The sequence below is a fragment of the Schistocerca cancellata genome, chromosome 6 (genome assembly GCF_023864275.1).
Source record: "Schistocerca cancellata isolate TAMUIC-IGC-003103 chromosome 6, iqSchCanc2.1, whole genome shotgun sequence".
In the NCBI taxonomy this organism is placed as follows: domain Eukaryota; kingdom Metazoa; phylum Arthropoda; class Insecta; order Orthoptera; family Acrididae; genus Schistocerca; species Schistocerca cancellata.
This window is the reverse complement of record NC_064631.1, coordinates 633,170,504-633,194,470: the sequence shown is the minus strand read 5'-3', so window position 1 is coordinate 633,194,470 and position 23,967 is coordinate 633,170,504. Positions and strand designations below refer to the sequence as shown.

Genomic DNA, 23,967 nt, shown 5'->3' with positions numbered 1-23,967 from the left:
GCCGTGGCATACGGAGCTCCATCGCAGTCTTTAACACTGGTAGCATGCCGCGACAGCGTGGACGTGAACCGTATGTGCAGTTGACGGACTTTGAGCGAGGGCGTATAGTGGGCATGCGGGAGGCCGGGTGGACGTACCGCCGAATTGCTCAACACGTGGGGCGTGAGGTCTCCACAGTACATAGATGTTGTCGCCAGTGGTCGGCGGAAGGTGCACGTGCCCGTCGACCTGGGACCGGACCGCAGCGACGCACGGATGCACGCCAAGACCGTAGGATCCTACGCAGTGCCGCAGGGGACCGCACCGCCAATTCCCAGTAAATTAGGGACACTGTTTCTCCTGGGGTATCGGCGAGGACCATTCGCAACCGTCTCCATGAAGCTGGGCTACGGTCCCGCACACCGTTAGGCCGTCTTCCGCTCACGCCCCAACATCGTGCAGCCCGCCTCCAGTGGTGTCGCGACAGGCGTGAATGGAGGGACGAATGGAGACGTGTCGTCTTCAGCGATGAGAGTCGCTTCTGCCTTGGTGCCAATGATGGTCGTATGCGTGTTTGGCGCCGTGCAGTTGAGCGCCACAATCAGGACTGCATACGACCGAGGCACACAGGGCCAACACCCGGCATCATCGTGTGGGGAGCGATCTCCTACACTGGCCGTACACCACTGGTGATCGTTGAGGGGACACTGAATAGTGCACGGTACATCCAAACCGTCATCGAACCCATCGTTCTACCATTCCTAGACCGGCAAGGGAACTTGCTGTTCCAACAGGACAATGCTCGTCCGCATGTATCCCGTGCCACCCAACGTGCTCTAGAAGGTGTAAGTCAACTACCCTGGCCAGCAAGATCTCCGGATCTGTCCCCCATTGAGCATGTTTGGGACTGGATGAAGCGTCGTCTCACGTGGTCTGCACGTCCAGCACGAACGCTGGTCCAACTGAGGCGCCAGGTGGAAATGGCATGGCAAGCCGTTCCACAGGACTACATCCAGCATCTCTACGATCGTCTCCATGGGAGAATAGCAGCCTGCATTGCTGCGAAAGGTGGATATACACTGTACTAGTGCCGACATTGTGCATGCTCTGTTGCCTGTGTCTATGTGCCTGTGGTTCTGTCAGTGTGATCATGTGATGTATCTGACCCCAGGAATGTGTCAATAAAGTTTCCCCTTCCTGGGACAATGAATTCACGGTGTTCTTATTTCAATTTCCAGGAGTGTATATTGTGAAAAGCAATGGTCCCATAACACTCCCCTGTGGCACGCCAGAGGTTACCTTAACGTTTGTAGACGTCTCTCCATTGATAACATCATGCTGTGTTCTGTTTGCTAAAAGCTCTTCAATCCAGCCACACAGCTGGTCTGATATTCCGTAGGCTCTTACTTTGTTTATCAGGCGACAGTACGGAACTATATCGAATGCCTTCTGGAAGTCAAGGAAAACAGCATCTACCTGGGAGCCTGTATCTAATATTTCCTGGGTCTCATGAACAAATAAAGCGAGTTGGGTCTCACACGATCGCTGTTTCCGAAATCCATGTTGATTCCTATAGAGTAGATTCTGGGTTTTTAAAAACAACATGATACGCGAGCAAAAAACATGTTCTAAAATTCTACAACAGATCGACGTCAGAGATATAGGTCTACAGTTTTCCGCATCTGCTCGACGATCCTTCTTGAAGACTGGGACTACCTGTGCTCTTTTCCAATCATTTGGAACCTTCCGTTCCTCTAGTGACTTGCGGTACACGGCTGTTAGAAAGGGGGCAAGTTCTTTCGCGTGCTCTGTGTAGAATCGAATTGGTATACCGTCAGGTCCAGTGGACTTTCCTCTGTTGAGTGATTCCAGTTGCTTTTCTATTCCTTAGACAGCTATTTAGATGTCAGCCATTTTTTCGTTGGTGCGAGAAGGAACTGCAGTGCGGTCTTCCTCTGTGAAACAGCTTTGTAAAAAGGTATTTAGTATTTCAGCTTTACGCGTATCATCCTCTGTTTCAATGTCATCATCATCCAGGAGTGTCTGGATATGCTGTTTCGAGCCACTTACTGATTTAACGTAAGACCAGAACTTCCTAGGATTTTCTGTCAAGTCGGTACATAGAATTTTACTTTCGAATTCACTGAACGCTTCACGCATAGCCCTCCTTACGCTAACTTTGACATCGTTTAGCTTCAGTTTGTCTGAGAGGTTTTGGCTGCGTTTAAACTTGGGCTGAAGCTCTCTTTGCTTTCGCAGTAGTTTCCTAACTTTGTTGTTGAACCACGGGGGGTTTTTCCCGTCCCTCACAGTTTCACTCGGCACGTACCTGTCTAAAACGCATTTTACGATTGCCTTGAACTTTTACCATAAACACTCAACATTGTCAGTGTCGAAACAGAAATTTTCGTTTTGATCTGTTAGGTCATCTAAAATCTGCCTCCTATTACTCTTGCTAAACCGATAAACTTTCCTCCCTTTTTATACATTCCTATTAACTTCCATATTCAGGGATGCTGCAACGGCCTTGTGATCACTGATTCCCTGTTCTACACTTACAGAGTCGCAAAGTTCGGGTCTGTTTGTTATCAGTAGGTCCAAGATGTTATCTCCACGAGTCGGTTCTCTGTTTAATTGCTCGAGGTAATTTTCGGATAGTGCACTCAGTATAATGTCACTCGATGCTCTGTCCCTACCACCCTTCCTAAACATCTGAGTGTCCCAGTCTATATCTGGTAAATTGAAATCTCCACCTAAGACTATAACATGCTGAGAAAATTTATGTGAAATGTATTCCAAATTTTCTCTCAGTTGTTCTGCCACTAATGCTGCTGAGTCGGGAGGTCGGTAAAAGGAGCCAACTATTAACCCAGCTCGGTTGTTGAGTGTAACCTCCACCCATAGTAGTTCACAGGAATTATCCACTTCTACTTCACTACAGGATAAACTACTACTAACAGCGACAAACACGCCACCACCGGTTGCATGCAATCTATCCTTTCTAAACACCGTCTGTGACTTTGTAAAAATTTCGGCAGAATTTATCTCTGGCTTCAGCCAGCTTTCTGTACCTATAACGATTTCAGCTTCGGTACTTTCTATCAGCGCTTGAAGTTCCGGTACTGTACCAATGCAGCTTCGACAGTTTACAATTACAATACCGATTGCTGCTTGGACCCCGCATGTCCTGACTTTGCCCCGCACCCTTTGAGGCTGTTGCCCTTTCTGTACTTGCCCGAGGCCATCTAACCTAAAAAACCGCCCAGTCCACGCCACACAAACCCTGCTACCCGCGTAGCCGCCTGCTGCGTGTAGTGGACTACTGACCTATCCAGCGGAACCCGAAATCCCACCACCCTATGGCGCAAGTCGAGGAATCTGCAGCCCACACGGTGGCAGAACCGTCTCAGCCTCTGATTCAGACCCTCCACTCGGCTCTGTACCAAAGGTCCGTAGTCAGTCCTGTCGACGATGCTGCAGATGGTGAGCTCTGCTTTCATCCCGCTAGCGAGACTGGCAGTCTTCACCAAATCAGATAGCCGCCGGAAGCCAGAGATAATTTCCTCCGATCCATAGCGACACACATCAGTGGTGCCGACATGAGCGACCACCTGAAGATGGGTGCACCCTGTACCCTTTATGGCATCTGGAAGGACCCTTTCCACATGTGGTATGACTCCCCCCGATATGCACACGGAGTGCACATTGGTTTTCTTCCCCTCTCTTGCTGCCATATTCCTAAGGGGCCCCATTACGCTCCTGACGTTGGAGCTCCCAACTACCAGTAAGCCCACCCTCTGCGACCGCCCGGATCTTGCAGACTGAGGGGCAACTTCAGGAACAGGACATGCAGCCATGTCCGACCGAAGATCAGTATCAGCATGAGACAGAGCGTGAACTGGTTCGTCAGACAAACTGGAGAGGCTTTCCATTCAGCCCTCCAGAATGTCTTTCGCCCCCTGCCACACCTCCAGACGACCTCGCACTCTACCACAGGTGAGGGATCAGCTTAAATGTGGGCAGTATCCCGGGCACCCACAGTCGTAGTCCGATCGGGGGATGCGTGGGACGAGCTGGCCGTCCCTGACAAACCCCCATCTGGACCCCCATAGTGATGCCCATGGGTAACAGCCTCAAGCTGTGTGACCGAGGCCAACACTGCCTGAAGCTAGGAGCGAAGGGATGCCAACTCAGCCTGCATCCGAACACAGCAGTTGCAGTCCCTATCCATGCTAAAAACGGTTGTGCAAAGAACGGGGTTATAAATACAAAATCAAATTGGGGTAATGCAGGAGTAGGTTTAATAATGAATAAAAAAATACGAGTGTGGGTAAGCTGCAACATAGTGAACGCATTATTGTGGCCAAGATAGACCCGAAACCCATGCCTACTACTGTAGTACAAGTTTATATGCCAACTAGCTCTGCAGATGATGGAGAAATTGATGAAATATATGATGAGATAAAAGAAATTATTCAGGTAGTGAAGGGAGACGAAAAAGTTATAGTCACGGGTGACTGGAATTCGAGAGTAGGAAAAGGGAGAGTTGGAAACATAGTGGGTGAATATGGATTGGGGGAGAGAAATGATAGAGGATGCCGTCTGGTGGAATTTTGCACAGAGCATAACTTAATCATAGCTAACACTTGGTTCAGGAATCATAAAAGAAGGTTGTACACATGGAAGAATCCTGGAGATACTAGAAGGTATCAGATAGATTATAAAATGGTATTACAGAGATTTAGGAACCAGGTTATAAAATGTAAGATATTTCCACAGGCAGATGTGGACTCTGACCACAATCTATTGGTTATGAACTGTAGATTAAAACTGAAGAAGCTTCAAAAAGTTGGGAATTTAAGGAGATGGTACCTGGATAAACTGACTAAACCAGAGGGTGTACAGAGTTTAAGGAGAGCATAAGGGAACATTTGACAGGAATGGGGAAAGAAGTACAGTAGAAGATGAATAGGTAGCTCTGAGGGATGAAGTATTGAAGGCAGCAGAGGATCAAGTAGGTAAAAATCGAGGGCTAGTAGAAATCATTGGGTAACAGAAGAAATATTGAATTTAATTGATGAAAGAAAATATAAAAATGCAGTAAATGAATCAGGCAAAAAGGAATACAAACGTCTCGAAAATGAGTTTGACAGGAAGTGCAAGTTGGCTAAGCAGAGATAGCTAGAGGACAAATGTAATGATGTAGAGGCTTATCTCACTAGGGGTAAGATAGATACTGCCTACAGGACAATTAAAGAGACCATTGGAGAAAAGAGAGACACTTGTACGAATATCAAAAGCTCAGATGGAAACCCAGTTCTAACCAAAGAAGGGAAAACAGGAAGGTGGAAGGAGTATATAGAAGGTCTATACAAGGGCGATGTACTTAAGGACAATATATGGAAATGGAAGAGGAGGTAGATGAAGATGAAATGGGAGATACAATACTGCGTGAAGAGTTTGACAGAGAACTGAAAGATCTTAGTCGAAACAAGGCCCTGGGAGTAGACAATATTCCATTGGAACTACTGAGACCCTTGGGAGAGCCAGTCTTGACACAACTCTACCATCTGGTGAGCAAGATGTATGAGACAGGCGAAATACCCTCAGACTTCAAGAAGAATATAATAATTTGAATCCCAAAGAAAGCAGGTGTTGACAGATGTGAAACTTACCGAACTATCAGTTTCATATGTCACAGCTGCAAAATACTAATGCAAATTCTTTACAGACGAATGGAAAAACTGGTAGAAGCCGACCTCGGTGAAGATCAGTTTGGTTTCCGCAGAAATATTGGAACACGGAGGAAATACTGACCATACGATTTATCTTAGAAAATAGATTAAGGAAAGACAAACCTACGTTTCTAACATTTGTAGACTTAGAGAAAGCTTTTGACAATGTTGACTGGAATACTCTCTTTCAAATTCTAAAGGTGGCAGGGGTAAAATAATGGGAGCAAAAGGCTACTTACAATTTGTACAGAAACCAGATGGCAGTTATAAGAGTCGAGGGGCATGAAAGGGAAGCAGCGGTTGGGAAGGGAGTGAGACAGGTTTGTAGCCGCTCCCCGATGTTATTCAATCTGTATATTGAGCAAGCAGTAAAGGAAACAAAAGAAAAATTTGGAGTAGGTATTAAAGTCCATGGAGAAGAAATAAAGACGTTGAGGTTCGCCGATGACATTGTAATTCTGTCAGAGACAGCAAAGGACTTGGAAAAGCAGTTGAAGGGAATGGACAGTGTCTTGAAAAGAGAATATAAGATGAACATCAACAAAAGCAAACTGAGGATAATGGAATGTAGGCTAATTAAGTCGGGTGATGCTGAGGGAATTAGATTAGGAAATGAGACACTTAAAGTAGTAAAGTAGTTTTGCTATTTGGGGAGCAAAATAACTGATGATGTTAGAAGTAGAGAGGATATAAAATGTAGACTGGCAATGGCAAGGAAAGCGCTTCTGAAGAAGAGAAATTTGTTAATATCGAGTATAGATTTAATTGTCAGGAAGTCGTTTCTGAAAGTATTTGTATATAGTGTAGCCATGTATGGAAGTGAAACATGGCCGATTAATAGTTTGGACAGGAAGAGAATAGAAGCTTTCAAAATGTGGTGCTACAGAAGAATGCTGAAGATTAGATGGGTAGATCACATAACTAATGAGGAGGTAATCAATAGGATCGTTGAGGAGTTTGTAGCACAACTTTACAAGAAGAAGGGACCGGTTAATAGGACATGTTATGAGGTATCAATGGATCACAAATTTAGCATTGTAGGGCAGCGTGGAAAGTAAAAATCGCAGAGGGCGACCATCAGATGAATACATTAAGCAGATTGAGAAGGATGTAGGTTGCAGTAAGTACTGGGTGATGAAGAAGCTTGCACAGGATAGAGTAGCATGGAGAGCTGCATCAAACCATTCTCAGGACTGAAGACAACAACAACAACAACAACGATATCTTCTACATATGACAAATAACTCCCCTCCTTCACTACAAAGTCATTCCCAGTATTGGTCTAATTCAACTACCTACTTTTTTCAACATCTGCGTTCTTCTGCACAATTTTTTTAAAACGTAGTTATCTTTCTTGAGCTTCCATTTTTACTACTGTCACGCCATGATTTTTATTTTAATTTTTATTAATTTTTATTATTAGAATTTGGAGATAGTGTGCCCCTCTTTGTACTTTAGCCCCAATTACGTACATCCCATTCAGTCTTACAAACATCGCAGTCTCTTTCTTAGTCCATAAGCCATACATCGTAGGAAGGCATACTGATTTTACTACTGTCTGCCTTCCAGTTTATGCTCAACGCAAGACTTCTTTATTCTTTTCCTTTCCTAAAACGTTAATGGTTCTACATTATAGTACATGCAGTATGGTCAGAAACAGCCTGAGAAGGTGGTATTCGTGTTGGTGGGAAGGTTGTGGTGAGAAATACTAAGCAATAAAATCGATATGTTACATCATTCCCGAGTTAATTAGCAAAGAAATTAGCCAGTCAGAGCACTGTGCTCGAAAATTCAAGTGGCCCTTCAGAGACGGTGTCACCGAAGGTGTATTTAGTTTGGTTTCCTAAAGCAGAACAAGAGAACGATACGAAAAGCAGACATGGGTCAGGAATACGGAGTGAAACCGAGCCAAAGGCTGCGCAGTCTCGTGCAGTTTTGTCGGCGCTATCTGAACAACTGACACTAATTGTATTTGGCGGGCAGCTTGAATTTCCACGCACAACTCTGTTACTGGCTAACTCCAGTGATATTTTACTGGCAAACGGAGCCACGTATTGAATTTTTTTCTTCAAATTTATTGCTCAGCACAGCCTATCCTTCAACATTCTTACCAGTTATTAGACGGTTTTTGACTACACTGTGTAACTGTAATCAGCAGCTTAGAAACGCAACTGTCATATGAATGGTCAGATAGTACTGACGTTTACACAGCCGTGCCTTTTTCTTAAATATCGAAATCTGATAGTCAGTCAACTGTTAAAAACAATGTTCTTGAATCGACTCAAGTACCCTTCCTATTCCAATACCTGTCATAGGTTTCAGTACCAATTAAATCAGTTAATCCGTAAAAATAGCTCCTAGTGTCGTTTCAAACTGTTCACCTGAGGGAGATTTCCTTTCAATCTAAAGAATCATATTACTCGAGTGGATTCTGTAAATCACTTAATGAACGTGTAGAGTTCTTAGGGAACACTGAGTCTGGTGTTCAGCACAAAAACTGTATGTTTAGGGGCCCGTCTGGGTCACTTACACGATGACGATACAGTGGGCGAACTCCACCTGAGCTAGCCGGAATGGACGTTAATTAACGTTGCTGAATATCCGGTTGCTGTGGCGTCAGTAAACCAACGTACAGACTACTATAATGGCATCTGTTTTCGAAATTAATCTAAGTTTACCAGCTCAGGCGAATACATCCCATGCACCAAAATCATTATTTTCAAGTGACTGTATAATAATAAATAACAGATCCAATTTCTAAAGAGAAATAAGATCACTTTCACTCCTGTACGGTAACAAAACAAAGACTGTTGCCACGCTGATTAGATAATACCAGTACATTCTTCATTAATCGAACAATATAATCACTATGATTGAAATTCAATTACGAACATCTTGTTAAAGACGTTTTTCGCGTATTAAAATAATCTTAATAATAATGAATATTTATTGTTACTACCGGCAGGTATCGAAAGGAATCTAACACATGATTAAAGAAACCACTTAAACTTGCAGGTGTTTTGGTCTCATCATTAGTATAAAGTTTTAGACCAGTTCCCGACTTCTGTGACGCTGAAATATGCTTTGCCAATCACACTTTTCTTTTCAGGTACTTCATTTCTCTTACAGCTTTAAATGTCAATGGTTTGCTTAGGTGGACGAATAATTTATGATTTCGTGCATGATGCCCGAGGCAACTGTGGCGACTGGATGCAAACTGTCAACATGAAAGACGTCAGCCAATCACACTTTTCTTTTCAGGTACTTCATTTCTCTTACAGCTTTAAATGTCAATGGTTTGCTTAGGTGGACGAATAATTTATGATTTCGTGCATGATGCCCGAGGCAACTGTGGCGACTGGATGCAAACTGTCAACATGAAAGACGTCAGCTCACACTTCACTTCATTATTACTTTGCATTGACGGACTGGATTGTTCACTGTTATCACGATACTTGGTTTTGCCTATGATTGTAACATCTGCTTGATTATGAAGCCAACTTTCATATCAGATGATGCTGTGGTGAAGTTATGCTCACCATGGACTGCTTGCTACGCTAAGTGTGGAAGAAACTGTCATCACATGTATTAGGCTAGGAGCTATAGCTTTAATGGAAAATATTCAGACAACACATAACTGCACAACCACACGACGAATTGTTTTACACCAGGTAGTTAAACATTTGACAAAAGAAACACGATAGGCTGTAAGTATTTCATTAAGACGGAAGCTCTCAAAATCGTGCAAGACATTCAGGTTTCAATGAACGATTAGAAAAATAAATATGAAATGGGTTAACGTGCGATTGAAAATATTATGGCATGCAGAAGCTTCAAAAGGGATACTTACATATTTGATACATTATAGGGAGGATAGAAACAGTATCAAATATCGCTATTACATTGACACGGAAGCCTGCAATGACTAAGAGAGCAAATAGTAAGTATGTTCGCCTGTGGTTAAGAAACAGAAAATTTAGAAGGGATTAAAAACACTACCCCGTACTAAAACAACAGTATCAATTACGTACTATTTTATTCGTATCACTGACTACAAGTCAATAAAATATCATAAGTGATGTGCCATTTTTAAGGAGAGTTAATTAATAATCGATTGGCTCAGAGCTGAAAATAACTTGTGGCCTACATGGCTGACAATGAGTTGTTCCTTAGGTTAGCATAGGTGTATGTCGAGATGCTTTCTTTACAAAATCCAAAAGCTATTTTTTTAAATTAGAATTTTTCGTCAACTATCTACGAAAACCGCTGTGTAAATTATACATTTTCGTCAACCATCCGACTGTTTTAATGTAATACGGTATGTTTTCTTTTCTTTTGAAAAACCCCTCATATCAGAGTGGCATAAATAACTAATTGGCTCAAGTATTTGTTGCATATTTTGCAACTCAGTCATTCCACACATTTGGTTTCCACTACGTCTCCTTCTTGTAGCATGATGAACGTATCCCACTTTTCCTAAAATTCTTTCCATTCGGATTATTTCTCATCTCCACTTTATATTAAACATTTACCTTTTTGTGACACCACATTCTATACGCTTTACACCCACCCTTTGCTACAGTACTGTACTCAAAATATACGTTCACAAATTTTTCTTTCTGAATTTAAGGCCAATTTTTGTCACCAGTAGACTTCATTTGGCAGTGGATGTCCTATTTTCCTGCGTTGGTCTGCTTCTTATATAATCCTTGATTCGTCGATCATTGCTTTGCTTTCAAGGTAGGAAAATGTCTTTGTTTCGTTTACGACACTGTCCCCAACTATAATGCTATAGTCACTTATGTCATTTCTGCTCGTCCTCAATATTTTCGTCATTTCATAGTCTCCACCCAAACCTGATTTCCAGCCTCCTTCCTGTTTGGCCAACATAATAGGCGTTTGAGTCTGGCCAATCAATTTTATAAACTCCAGATGCATGAAATTTGTCTTCACGTCTACAGAGTGTTGCAAAATACATCCTAAGCAATTTTTTGTTACCAAACGACACTGTCATATCGTATTTTCTAAGGATAGTGTCGATCCTAGTGTTCATTTTTCCGTAGTAAGGTAAGCTTACAAACTTACTATGTTTCTTAGAAGCCGTATTATTATAGTAAAGCGTCATCCTATTTTTGTATGTACTGTATTAGCTATTTTCTTATATATAACATCTACAAAGTCCCATGAATAGTTATTTACTTTTGCAATTTGCCTTATCGTCGCCATTTTCTCATCGTGTTTGTCTTTCGACAGCGGAATTTTAAACAACCGATTGATAGCAAAGTTGAAAAACGCTTTTTTATGTTCAAATGGGTGGTTTGAAGTAAAGTCCACAATGCCATCGGTACAAGTCTCTTTGCGAAACATATCAAACGTGTTCTGGCCATTTTCATTTCGAGTTGACAGATCTAGGAAAGTAATAGACTTATTTATTTCGGTCTCACACCTAAATTTAATTGTCTGATGCAAATTATTAAATATGGCTACTATGGAGTTGACGACAGCATCATTAACCTGTATTAGCAGCAGTGTGTTATCTACGTACCTAAAGTAGTATACAATTTTGTCCGCTAGCACAGGATTTTCATATAAGAATTTGTTTTCTAGATAATTAATAAAGATGTCTGCCAGAATTCCCGATATTGAACTCCCCATACTGAAACCATCTTGATGGGAAGAAATGTCCCCATTAAATTTAAAGTAGTTAAACTTCACAATTATGGTGACTAGCCCAATGAATTCATCTACTTCACTATTAGAAAACTTGTTTTCTTCTATTAAATTGCGCTGAATGATCTGCACGGTTTTGTCAGTAGGTATATATGTGTATGAATTGACTATATCTAGAAATACAAATTTCATTTCATCGGTTATTGGTATATTCCTAATTTTATCGATAAGTTCGAGACTACTTTTAATGGAAAATTGTTTATAGAATTTGTCATGAGTTTTAAGAAACCGCAAGCATTTGCCAGCTACCTTATAGAAAGAACTACTACTACCCTCCACCACTGGGCTTATCGGATAGCCTTGTTTGTGTACCTGTATTATGTTCTGAGTGGGGTTGCCATGGGGTTCATAAACTTTAGCCTCGGTGCCTCCCTTGGTGATATAATCTCGCTGCAAGTTTTTAAGTGATCTAGCAATCTCCTCTGAGCTTCGAACGTTACATCATTATCGAGTTCTTAATCTTATTATCTTCAAAGAATTGAAAAGTTTTGGCAATATAGTCTTCTTTAGCATTGACCACATTGTTCCCACTTTGTCTGCCTTAGTTACTATGGCGTCATATTCTGAAAGCTTAAAATTAATATTTTCAACAACTCTCTTTTCTATTATAGAGTTTGGGACGGGTTTACTAACCTCATTAGTAATGATCTTGTTAATCGCTAAGGAAATGTTACTTTGAAACTTCCTGGCAGATTACAACTGTGTGCTCGACCGAGACTCGAATTCGGGACCTTTGCCTTTCGCGGGCAAGTGCTCTACCATCTGAGCTACCGAAGCACGACTCACGCCCGGTACTCACAGCTTTACTTCTGCCAGTATCCTGTCTCCTACCTTCCAAACTTTACAGAAGCTCTTCTGCGAACCATGCAGAAGTAGCACTCCTGAAAGAAAGGATATTGCGGAGACATGGCTTAGCCACAGCCTGGGGGATGTTTCCAGAATGAGATTTTCACTCTGCAGCGGAGTGTGCGCTGATATGAAACTTCCTGGCAGATTAAAACTGTGTGCCCGACCGAGATTCGAACTCGGGACCTTTGCCTTTCGCGGGCAAGTGCTCTACCAACTGAGCTACCGAAGCACGACTCACGCCCGGTACTCACAGCTTTACTTCTGCCAGTATCCTGTCTCCTACATTCCAAACTTTACAGAAGCTCTTCGGCGAACCATGCAGAAGTAGCACTCCTGAAAGAAAGGATATTGCGGAGACATGGCTTAGCCACAGCCTGGGGGATGTTTCCAGAATGAGATTTTCACTCTGCAGCGGAGTGTGCGCTGATATGAAACTTCCTGGCAGATTAAAACTGTGTGCCCGACCGAGACTCGAACTCGGGACCTTTGCCTTTCGCGGGAAAGTGCTCTCCATCTGAGCTACCGAAGCACGACTCACGTCCGGTACTCACAGCTTTACTTCTGCCAGTATCCTTTCTTTCAGAAGTGTTAGTTCTGCATGGTTCGCAGAAGAGCTTCTGTAAAGTTTGGAAGGTAGGAGACAGGATACTGGCAGAAGTAAAGCGGTGAGTACCGGGCATGAGTCGTGCTTCGGTAGCTCAGATGGCGCCCTCTGTAATAAAAAAACTAAGTTAACCGATCAAAGATGAACTTCAACGGATGTCTTACGACGTCCGCCCCGAGCACACACAACGAACGAAAAAGAACAAAAAGAGAATAAAAAAAATAAAAAAATAAAAAAAGATGGTAGAGCACTTGCCCGCGAAAGGCAAAGGTCCCGAGTTCGAGTCTCGGTCGGGCACACAGTTTTAATCTGCCAGCGCACACTCCGCTGCAGAGTGAAAATCTCATTCTGGAAATGTTACTTTGATCATGTTTTGGTATTCTCAGTGCGTCAATCTCATACTTAGCGTGGACTACCGCGTCTTTAATAGCCTTACGATCCACTTTCATATTTATGTTATACTTCATACCCTTATTAAGCATGTGGGTTTCATTTTGATCAAAAACAATGTTCGTTAAATTCAACACTCTTGGAAAGAAGTTAAAATCTGACACAAATTCATTATTACTCGCTGTTACCCTATTTTCTAAATTCAGAATCTTATTATGATGTCTTTGTCTCACTTTGTATATTGCGTTATCCACTCTGTTCCTCACTCTAGGTAGCACTGAACCGAAAATTTTGCTTCCGACAAAACGTAAGGTGGCGACTTCGACATCCAATGTGAGGTTGCTGCATAAGTGTGAAAAGAGCAGGTTCCTTGACCTTCTGGAAAATCTCTAAAACTTCTGCCATCACAATAATTGAAAACGCAATGTTCTGGGAGTTGTTCGAGGACTTGTTGCTGGGAACCGTCGTAGAACTTGACCCAGCCGGAAAGAGGTAAGACCTACCGTCTTGCCAATATGTAGGAACCATTTGCATTATACTATACGAGTACGTTGAGTATAATTCTGACCCAATAGAACTTCTTCCATGATATGTTAGGTCAGATGCATGAACAGTATTATTAACAGCACTTCCGTATATTGGTTGTTTTACATTTACAAGGAGTGAACATGGAAATTTTATTACTTGATGATATATATGAAATAAGTCAGATGACAATGCAAGAATTTTACATATGTTCCATTTTATGTAATTAAATTTGAAGTGGTATGCAACATACAAACCATATGAGTTCAGCCATTAATTGCACCTTTTTTATTACATCATCTAACTATGTACCTGTTGTATTCTTAGCATTGAGGATGGCTGGTTTCTAGCTGAAATCTAGATCTGCCAATAAAATTTCAAATGACGACTGATAGCTGAAATTTATTATTTACAAGTAAATACTGTGTATTTGTAAAAATGAAGGGAACTTTACTTCTGGAGCAACCCTCGTATTTCGTGGTAAATTGTCTCATCATGTTGCTTCGGTCTTCAGAATAATGAATTTCACAAATATTGAGGTGAACGGAAAATATCCTCGATGGTCGTCACCTCCGTGTAAAAAGACACTTAAATTGTCTGTGTTTGCTTACAGCTACCTTCTCCGTTTACAAGGTCCTGAAATCTATTTTTGCGGTCGGGTAGAAAGCGATGGAGAACATACCATAAACTTCAGTCTGCACCTACATATTATTCTTATCGCCCTCTGAAAAGAATATTCCTACTTGGTATTTACTCAACCCTATCAGGACCTACGACCACAAATAAAAGTCTTGAGTTTTAACTGATTGTTTAAAACTTCACACACAGAAAATATGGTAATATCTTTAATAATAATAATATCCCTCTCGAAAGCAACACTATTAACAGTTCAGAGGCGACCTCTAAGGAAAGTTCTAAGTAATATGGTGTATCGCTCAGACTTTTAATCAGCAAAAGTTAATTGCCCACCTCAAAAATGGAAAATTAATATCGGCACCTGGCACGCGGTTTTGTCAACATTGCCCACGCGACCACGCAATTACTTCCGTGATAGATAAGCAATGTACACCTGTGTACAGTCCTCGCAAGATCACTTCCTACTTTTACGGCAAACGCATTTAAGTCTCCTCAGCTTTTTCGTTATTCGCCGCCCAATCCACACAGGCTTTCGACTGACGCGAGCCGACTGATACCTAGGTGCGAAGAGCCTCTTTTCACTGCCTCTCTGGCCCTCCTACTTTATGAGTGCAGCAGACCGCCAAACGGAACATCTGCTATCAACAGTCCCTGGCTGCTTACCTTCTAGTCCCATGTCCACCATTACCGGTTTCATCTCTCCTGTCAGATGTGACTTCCATGAAACCTGCTTTCTGGGACACTCTTTAACTGATTCTCGACCTGGAGAGTAAACTTTGTCCCACTCCAAAATTCTGTCAAAACATTGTTTTGTTTGTTGTGTGACCAGTACTCATTAAGAAATACAATTTTAAATTCAGAAAATTTGGCATCCAATCGTTGTGCAGATGACCATCGCAAAACATCTCCTGACGGATGACTTCTATTAAAGTAATTTTCTGATGTTCTGTCCATGCATTTGGTAAAACATCCTCAAAATAATTCCAGAACTCTAATGGGTGGATCTATTTGTCTGTATTGTAAGAGGTCCGAGCAGATGTAATTTAGATGTACTGCTCATTAGCTGCCTGCGATGTGCAAGGTATAAGAGAATCGCTGCCCAGAGAGCAGTGGTGACTGTGTAGGAATTGTGTAGCTGTAGCAGTATAGTGTTGCTAGTGGTTAGTCTGCAGTCTGCTCTGGTCTGGTATAGTGTATCGTGTTAACTGGGACGGACGCGGTGCAGCGATGCCGGAGCCTCTGGGGGTTTGAATGACGGGGGTAGGTGGTGGTCACTCTGACACAGGGTCAGCGCACGCAGTAGTTTGCAGGTAACTTACAGGTCCACCACACAGCTCTGTGATGATGGACCATCTTCTTCTAACCTCAGCGCCCGTGATATACACGATGTAGTATCATCTTCTTATCTCCTTGTCTAATGTTCAAGATTAATGTGGCTAGCATTCACAATTTAGTTTCCACATTCACGAGCAATTCTTAACAATATTCTCGTACTGGTTTCGGCATATTTCACTTCGATATCCAGTTAGTGCCTAGCGACCTCCCTGTTTTGTGTCGATCACTTTCACTGTGCAGTTTCCCGCCGATGCACCATATATGGGGCGTCGGGTAGATAATCCTAATAGTGAAACTTGCTGGCAGAATAAAACTGTGTCGGACCGAGACTCGAACCCGGGTGGCTGCTTTAGGCGTCATTTAAAAAACACAGGAAACTAATTTTGCGGTCATCCAGAAAGCAATTTCCAGTCTGCAAGTCCACATTATTTTTTGTGCTTACTGAAATAAAATGTTTCTGTTCGCTAAGTACTTGGCAGCATCAGAAACTATCACCAGAAATTAACGTTTTGAGTTTCAACTGACTGATTTTCTGTAAAATGCACATGCACGAAATATAATAACATCCCTAGTAATAATAATAATAATAATAGTAATAATATCGCCTTCGGAAAGAGCACTCGTAACAATTCAGAGGAGATCTCTACGCTAGGTTCCAAGTAAAACGGTCTATCGCTCCGACTTCTAACTACCAAAAGTTAGTTTCTCGCTTCAAAAGTGGAAAATTAATCTGCCACTTGCCACAGGGGTTTGTCAACACTGCGGCGGAACAAAAACAGTTACTTCCGTGAAACCTAAGCGATCGAGTACGGTGTTCAGTCCTCGCGAGCTCTCTGGCTAATTTTACAAAACACTCATTCAGGATGTGCCCAGCTCTGACATCATCCGAGGCCCAAAGCAACGGGCTTTTGACTGACGCGAACAGATTAAAATCTCGATGTGAGGAATCTCTTTTCGCTGCCCCTCTGGCAACATTTACATATGGGAGCAGTGGTCCGCTACACGGAACATCTGGTATCAGCCACCCTAGGTACCGGTAGCAGCGTCTAAATGGCCCATTTCTCGGACGCATATTAATCAATACGTCTGTCGTTTAAGTATTTATAATTTACTTATTTTTTAATACAAATAAAATTATGTTGGCTCGACTGCATTTAAACCAGGCCGGCTGAATTCTTAGATCGGAACTGACAGTAGAACATGACTCTAGAACTGCCTTTTTAAATTCTTTCTTATTATTGTTATTATTTAGAATAAAATCTTGAAACTTGGTACAGCAATATTATTGCATTCTGTAATCAAGTACTGTAGTTAGAAATTTTTGTTACAAATACAAATGATTCTTAATCTACCACAAACACGGAGTTTCCGTTTCAAATTTGGGTTTTATTAAATAATGTACAAATTAATGTAGGTGGCTTATTGCTGTAACGTATATAAAGTATTCACATGTTGCTGAGTCTAATGTTTAACTCCTTCAATTTGTTTAAAAAACGCTGATTCTGTCGAAAATATAACTGTGATCAAAATGAGACTTGTAACTTTTAATCGTGACATTCATTTTCACATTCTGAAAAATATTTAGCTTTGTAGCCCTGTTATTCAGCGCCAGTTATTTTTTCTTAAGTTTGTATGGTTTAGCTAACTTATTCATTTGATCACTCAGAGACTTTAACATTTTAACATAGCATACTTAAGCAGCTAATGACGCAGTTTTGAAAAGTTATCTTAATTTTTAAATTCACTCTTACATTACGCTGTCCTCTGTATGTTAAACACAGGTGCGTTATTCATGACTTGACGCTCGGCTCACTCGCTCGCCTTTATATCTCTTACAATAACACAGCGCTCGTTTCTCCTGAAATGCACTAGTACCGAGCTCTTGATTACTCTTTCACAACACCTGTACCTGCCACTTACATGTAAACAGTAAGTTAAAAAAGACACAAAGGCGCATATTCAGAGCATTGTATACCTTTTAGTTTCAGGAGAATATTCAGTACGTTATATGGTATCCAGGGTTGTCTTGAGTGTAGTTTGCCTGTCAGGGGCCGTCTGTGGCAGACGTAAGAGCTTCTGTGCTGGAGTATACTACGGTGTGTGTGATAAAATTAGAATATAAATTACATAAATCACCAAGCCTGCTCGTATGGGGCACATTCGATCCATAGAAATTGACTCTTCGCACAGCCTGGCGATCAATGCTCATGAATCGTAAAATATGCTGAAACTTAGTTCCGTACTCTATACATTTTTCCCAACACAGCGTCTATTAATATGACGGGTGACACGTAGGTTGATGACTGCTAGTAGATCTTCTGCCATACTTACGCAGTTCACGTTCGCTAGCTGTACTCAGTTATGAATAGGAAGCTGTACAAGCGACAGAAGCAGCTGAATATTAAACCATCTTTGATCTAGGGTTTAACAAATGACTACGTCTCCTCAACGAACGGTGTGTCTCAACAACTGGAGAGCAAATGGCAGTATCCTATGTACGATACACTAATGCGGCCTTATAGAACAAAGCCAATAGGCCTACCCATCGGAAGATGCCTGACTTCAGAAACACATTCACACGCACTGTTCTGTATACACTGAAATTTTTGAAGTCCCAACACGACACCGTTAGAGACACAAATGGAACAACTGTTCGACTACAATATCTTCAAGGCAGCCTAAGAAATGCGACCAAATAATGAAGAGGCTGGAAATTACTATTTCCCAAATACATCAATTAATACATTTATTGAATCTGTAAAATGTCAATACACGTGAATGTCAGAATGGCTTCATGTAATATACTGCCCGACAGAGAAGAGAGGCATCCAAAAGAGGTGGCGAAAAGAAATGTAACTTCATGAGTTGAAAGTATTTGTCATGTTAATTCAGTAATTAAAAACTCTAGTCCAATTTACAAAGAACTTTGCTGTATGAGCCTATTGCTCAGTACGACGCTGCATGCCCCCTGGTTTCGATTCGTGCACTGATGCTGGTGGAAAGGGTCTACACCAGTTGAATCTTCTTATGAGGCGAGCATCCGCAAAACAATGGCAACAAGTCCTTCATATCCTGGACACTGGTGGTGGCTGTCATTAAAACAAAGGCCTATTTCGGTGCGACAGGACCTCCTCATCATATTTCAATCATCAACTTTCTCCTCAGAGTATGAAAATGTTTTACTGTCACCCATCTACATGGGGAGGAATGATCATCATAACAAAATAAGAAAAGTCAGAGGTCACAAGGAAAGATTTAAGTGTCCGTTTTTTCCGAGCGTCGTTCGTGATCGAAACATTAGAAAAGTAGTTTAATTGTGGTTCAATGAAACCTCTGCTAGGCGCTTAATGGCGAACTGCAGAGTAATCTTGTAGATGTTGCCTGAGAGGTAACCCATGAGGTAGGAGAATGTCCGTAATGCATTGTTGTTCGGTATAAAGAATCCATGTGTTCGTGGTGTCTGCAAATCGGATCAGTTTGAATATATAGTATATAAGAAAGAAAAAAAAATCTGTGTTCGACTTCAGTTATTTCAGATTTCGTAAACACACACACACACACACACACACACACACATATATATATATATATATATATATATATATATATATATATATATATATATATATATATATATATATATATATATAGGGTGGTCCACAGATCGTGATCGGGCCAAATATCTCACGAAATAAGCATCAAACGAAAAAAACTGCAAAGAACAAAACTGGTCTAGCTTGAAGGGGGAAACCACATGGCGCTAAGGTTGGTCCACGAGGTGGCACTGCCATAGGTGAAACGGATAACAACTGTGTTTTTCTTAATAGGGACCCCATTTTTTATTACATATTCGTGTAGTACGAAAAGAAATACACTCCTGGAAATGGAAAAAAGAACACATTGACACCGGTGTGTCAGACCCACCATACTTGCTCCGGACACTGCGAGAGGGCTGTACAAGCAATGATCACACGCACGGCACAGCGGAAACACCAGGAATCGCGGTCTTGGCCGTCGAATGGCGCTAGCTGCGCAGCATTTGTGCACCGCCGCCGTCAGTGTCAGCCAGTTTGCCGTGGCATACAGAGCTCCATCGCAGTCTTTAACACTGGTAGCATGCCGCGACAGCGTGGACGTGAACCGTATGTGCAGTTGACGGACTTTGAGCGAGGGCGTATAGTGGGCATGCGGGAGGCCGGGTGGACGTACCGCCGAATTGCTCAACACGTGGGGCGTGAGGTCTCCACAGTACATCGATGTTGTCGCCAGTGGTCGGCGGAAGGTGCACGTGCCCGTCGACCTGGGACCGGACCGCAGCGACGCACGGATGCACGCCAAGACCGTAGGATCCTACGCAGTGCCGCAGGGGACCGCACCGCCACTTCCCAGTAAATTAGGGACACTGTTGCTCCTGGGGTATCGGCGAGGACCATTCGCAACCGTCTCCATGAAGCTGGGCTACGGTCCCGCAAACCGTTAGGCCGTCTTCCGCTCACGCCCCAACATCGTGCAGCCCGCCTCCAGTGGTGTCGCGACAGGCGTGAATGGAGGGACGAATGGAGACGTGTCGTCTCCAGCGATGAGAGTCGCTTCTGCCTTGGTGCCAATGATGGTCGTATGCGTGTTTGGCGCCGTGCAGGTGAGCGCCACAATCAGGACCGCACACGACCGAGGCACAGAGGGCCAACACCCGGCATCATGGTGTGGGGAGCGATCTCCTACACTGGCCGTACACCACTGGTGATCGTCGAGGGGACACTGTATAGTGCACGGTACATCCAAACCGTCATCGAACCCATCGTTCTACCATTCCTAGACCGGCAAGGAAACTTGCCGTTCCAACAGGACAATGCACGTCCGCATGTATCCCGTGCCACCCAACGTGCTCTAGAAGGTGTAAGTCAACTACCCTGGCCAGCAAGATCTCCGGATCTGTCCCCCATTGAGCATGTTTGGGGCTGGATGAAGCGTCGTCTCACGCGGTCTACACGTCCAGCACGATCGCTGGTCCAACTGAGGCGCCAGGTGGAAATGGCATGGCAAGCCGTTCCACAGGACTACATCCAGCATCTCTACGATCGTCTCCATGGGAGAATAGCAGCCTGCATTGCTGCGAAAGGTGGATATACACTGTACTAGTGCCGACATTGTGCATGCTCTGTTGCCTGTGTTTATGTGCCTGTGGTTCTGTCAGTGTGATCATGTGATGTATCTGACCCCAGGAATGTGTCAATAAAGTTTCCTCTTCCTGGGACAATGAATTCACGGTGTTCTTATTTCAATTTCCAGGAGTGCATCAGTGATTTAGTTGGACCACTCTTTTCGCTTTGTGATAGATGGCGCTGTAATAGTCACAGACATATGGCTCACAGTTTTAGACGAACAGTTGGAAACAGGTAGGTTTTTTGGTTCAAATGGCTCTGAGGACTATGGGACTTAACTGCTGTGGTCATCAGTCCCCTAGAACTTACAACTACTTAAACGTAACTAACCTAAGGACAACACACACAACCATGCCCGAGGATGGATTAGAACCTGCGACCGAAGCGGTCGCGCGGTTCCAGACTGTAGCGGCCACTCCGGCCGGCGTAGGTTTTTTAAATTAAAACACAGAACGTAAGTACGTTTGAACATTTTATTTCGGTTGTTCCTATGTGATGGATGTACCTTTGTGAACTTGTCATTTCTGAAAACGCATGCTGTTACAGCGTGATTACCTGTAAGTACCATATTAATGCAATAAATGGTAAAAATGATGTCCGTCAACCTCAATGCATTTGGCAATACGTGTAACGACATTCCTCTCCACAGCAAATAGTTCGCCTTCGTAATGTTCGCACATGCATTGACAATGCGCTGACGCATGTTGTCAGGCGTTGTCGGTGGATCACGATAGCAAATATCCTTCAACTTTCCCCACAGAAAGAAATCCGTGGATGTCAAATCCGGTGAACGTGCGAGCCATGGTATGGTGCTTCGACGACCAATCCACCTGTCATGAAATATGCTATTCATCCGCTTCAATCGCACACGAGCTATGTGCCGGACATCCATCATGTTGGAAAGACATCGCCATTCTGTCATGCAGTGAAACATCTTGTAGTAACATCGGTAGAACATTACGTAGGAAATCAGCATACATTGCGCCATTTAGATTCCCATCGATAAAATGGGGGCCAATTATCCTTCCTCCCATAATGCCGCACCATACATTAACCCGCCAAGGTTGCTGATGTTCCACTTGTCGCAGCCATTGTGGATTTTACGTTGCCCAATAGTGCGTATTATGCTGGTTTCGTTAGCGCTGTTGGTGAACGACGCTTCGACGCTAAACAGAACGCGTGTAAAAATCTGTCATTGTTCCATAATTTCTCTTGTGCCCAGTGGCAGAACTGTACACGACGTTCAAAGTCGTCGCCATGCAATTCCTGGTGCATAGAAATATGGTAGGGGTGCAATCGATGTTGATGTAGCATTCTCAACACCGACGTTTTTAAGATTCCCGATTCTCGCGCAATTTGTCTACTACTGATGTGCGGAATAGTGGCGGCAGAAGTTTAAACACCTACTTGGGCATCATCATTTGTTGCAGGTCGTGGTTGACGTTTCACATGTGGCTGAACACTCCCTGTTTCCTTAAATAACGTAACTATCCGACGAATGGTCCGTACACTTGGATGATGTCGTCCAGGATACCGAGCAGCATACATAGCACACGCCCATTGGGCATTTTGATCACGATAGCCATACATCAACACGATATCGACCTTTTCCGCAATTGGTAAACGGTCCTTTTTAACACGGGTAATGTATCACGAAGCAAATATCGTCCGCACTGGCGGAATGTTACGTGATACCACGTACTTACACGTCTGTGACTGTTACAGCGCCATCTATCACAAAGTGAAAAAAGTGGTCCATTTGAAACATTCATATATCTTTACGTACTACACGAATATGTAATAAAAAATGGGGGTTCTTATTAAAAAAAACCGCAGCTGATATCCGTTTGAACTATGGCAGCGCCATCTAGCGGGCCAACTATAGCGCCATCTGGTTTCCCCCATCAAGCTAGACGAGTTTCGTTCTTTGTAGTTTTTTCGTTTGATGCTTATTTCGTGAGATATTTGGCCGTTCACTATCAGTGGACCACCCTGTATATGATTCATGTCCATACCAGATTAATTAAATGTCCTGTACATAGTATTACCTGTAATTTTGATAACAATCCTGAATAATCTGTGAGAAATTATTTAAAATCTGTAAGATGACTGAGACCTGAACGCATGTTTTCCTGCTTACTAGGCACATATGTTAGCCATTACAGCAGAACAGCACTACAGTTAGATTGGCTGCATGAATTTCTCCAGTCCAAAGCCCTCCACAATACAAACCTATTCACATCTCACCCTTATTATCTCCTATTAGATCGTCACTACTGCTGAGGCTCTCCGATATTCGAATAGCACCTCACCGGTAGACGTAATGGGGAAATCCTGCCTGTACCTAAGGCATAGGTCAAATGTGAACTGAAGTTTGTGTGAGAAACGACATTGGAGACGGGTAGTCTGTACAGCTATGTTAGCTACAAGGTTTTGTTGGTGTAATGGCTGGCATACACCAAATTTTATATCAATTCTTCAGCTTTCATCATTATCGTAGATAAAGATGACACTCAAATCTCTCGAGGAAAATTTGATCATAATCCCGAATAAGCTTAAAGATCTTCTCGTTTATTGACGATACGATCAATTCCTTCTACTAGTATTACCTGTATTACCTGAAATATGTTCAAATGGCTCTGAGCACTAAGGGATTTAACTTCTGAGGTCATCAGTCCCCTAGAACGTAGAACTACTTAAACCTAACTAACCTATGGACATCACACACATCCATGCCCGAGGCAGAATTCGAACCTGCGACCGTAGCGGTCCAACGGTTCCAGACTGTAGCGCCTAGAACCGCACGGCCACCCCGGCCGGTTAATAATAGCACACGTTTGGCGCACTATCGAATGTACATTTATGTGTTTCACAAGTGGAATTTTCTTTATATGAAGTCGGATGGTCACTGATATTGTTATGTAAGACGTTTCTTGACTAGAAATTGAGTTTGTTTACGGTCCTGAGTCAACAAGCTTCACGACTCTCCATCGATGTCTTCTGCACCTGCCAACAGGATATG

The 23,967-nt window shown here is 42.8% G+C and overlaps 1 non-coding gene across 1 annotated transcript; it reads right to left on the bottom strand.

Moving 5' to 3' along the window:
• Positions 1-12,448: 12,448 nt before the first annotated feature.
• Trnas-cga (transfer RNA serine (anticodon CGA)) lies at positions 12,449-12,523 on the bottom strand. Its single transcript has one exon. It is a non-coding gene; the product is annotated as a tRNA-Ser (tRNA).
• Positions 12,524-23,967: the final 11,444 nt, after the last annotated feature.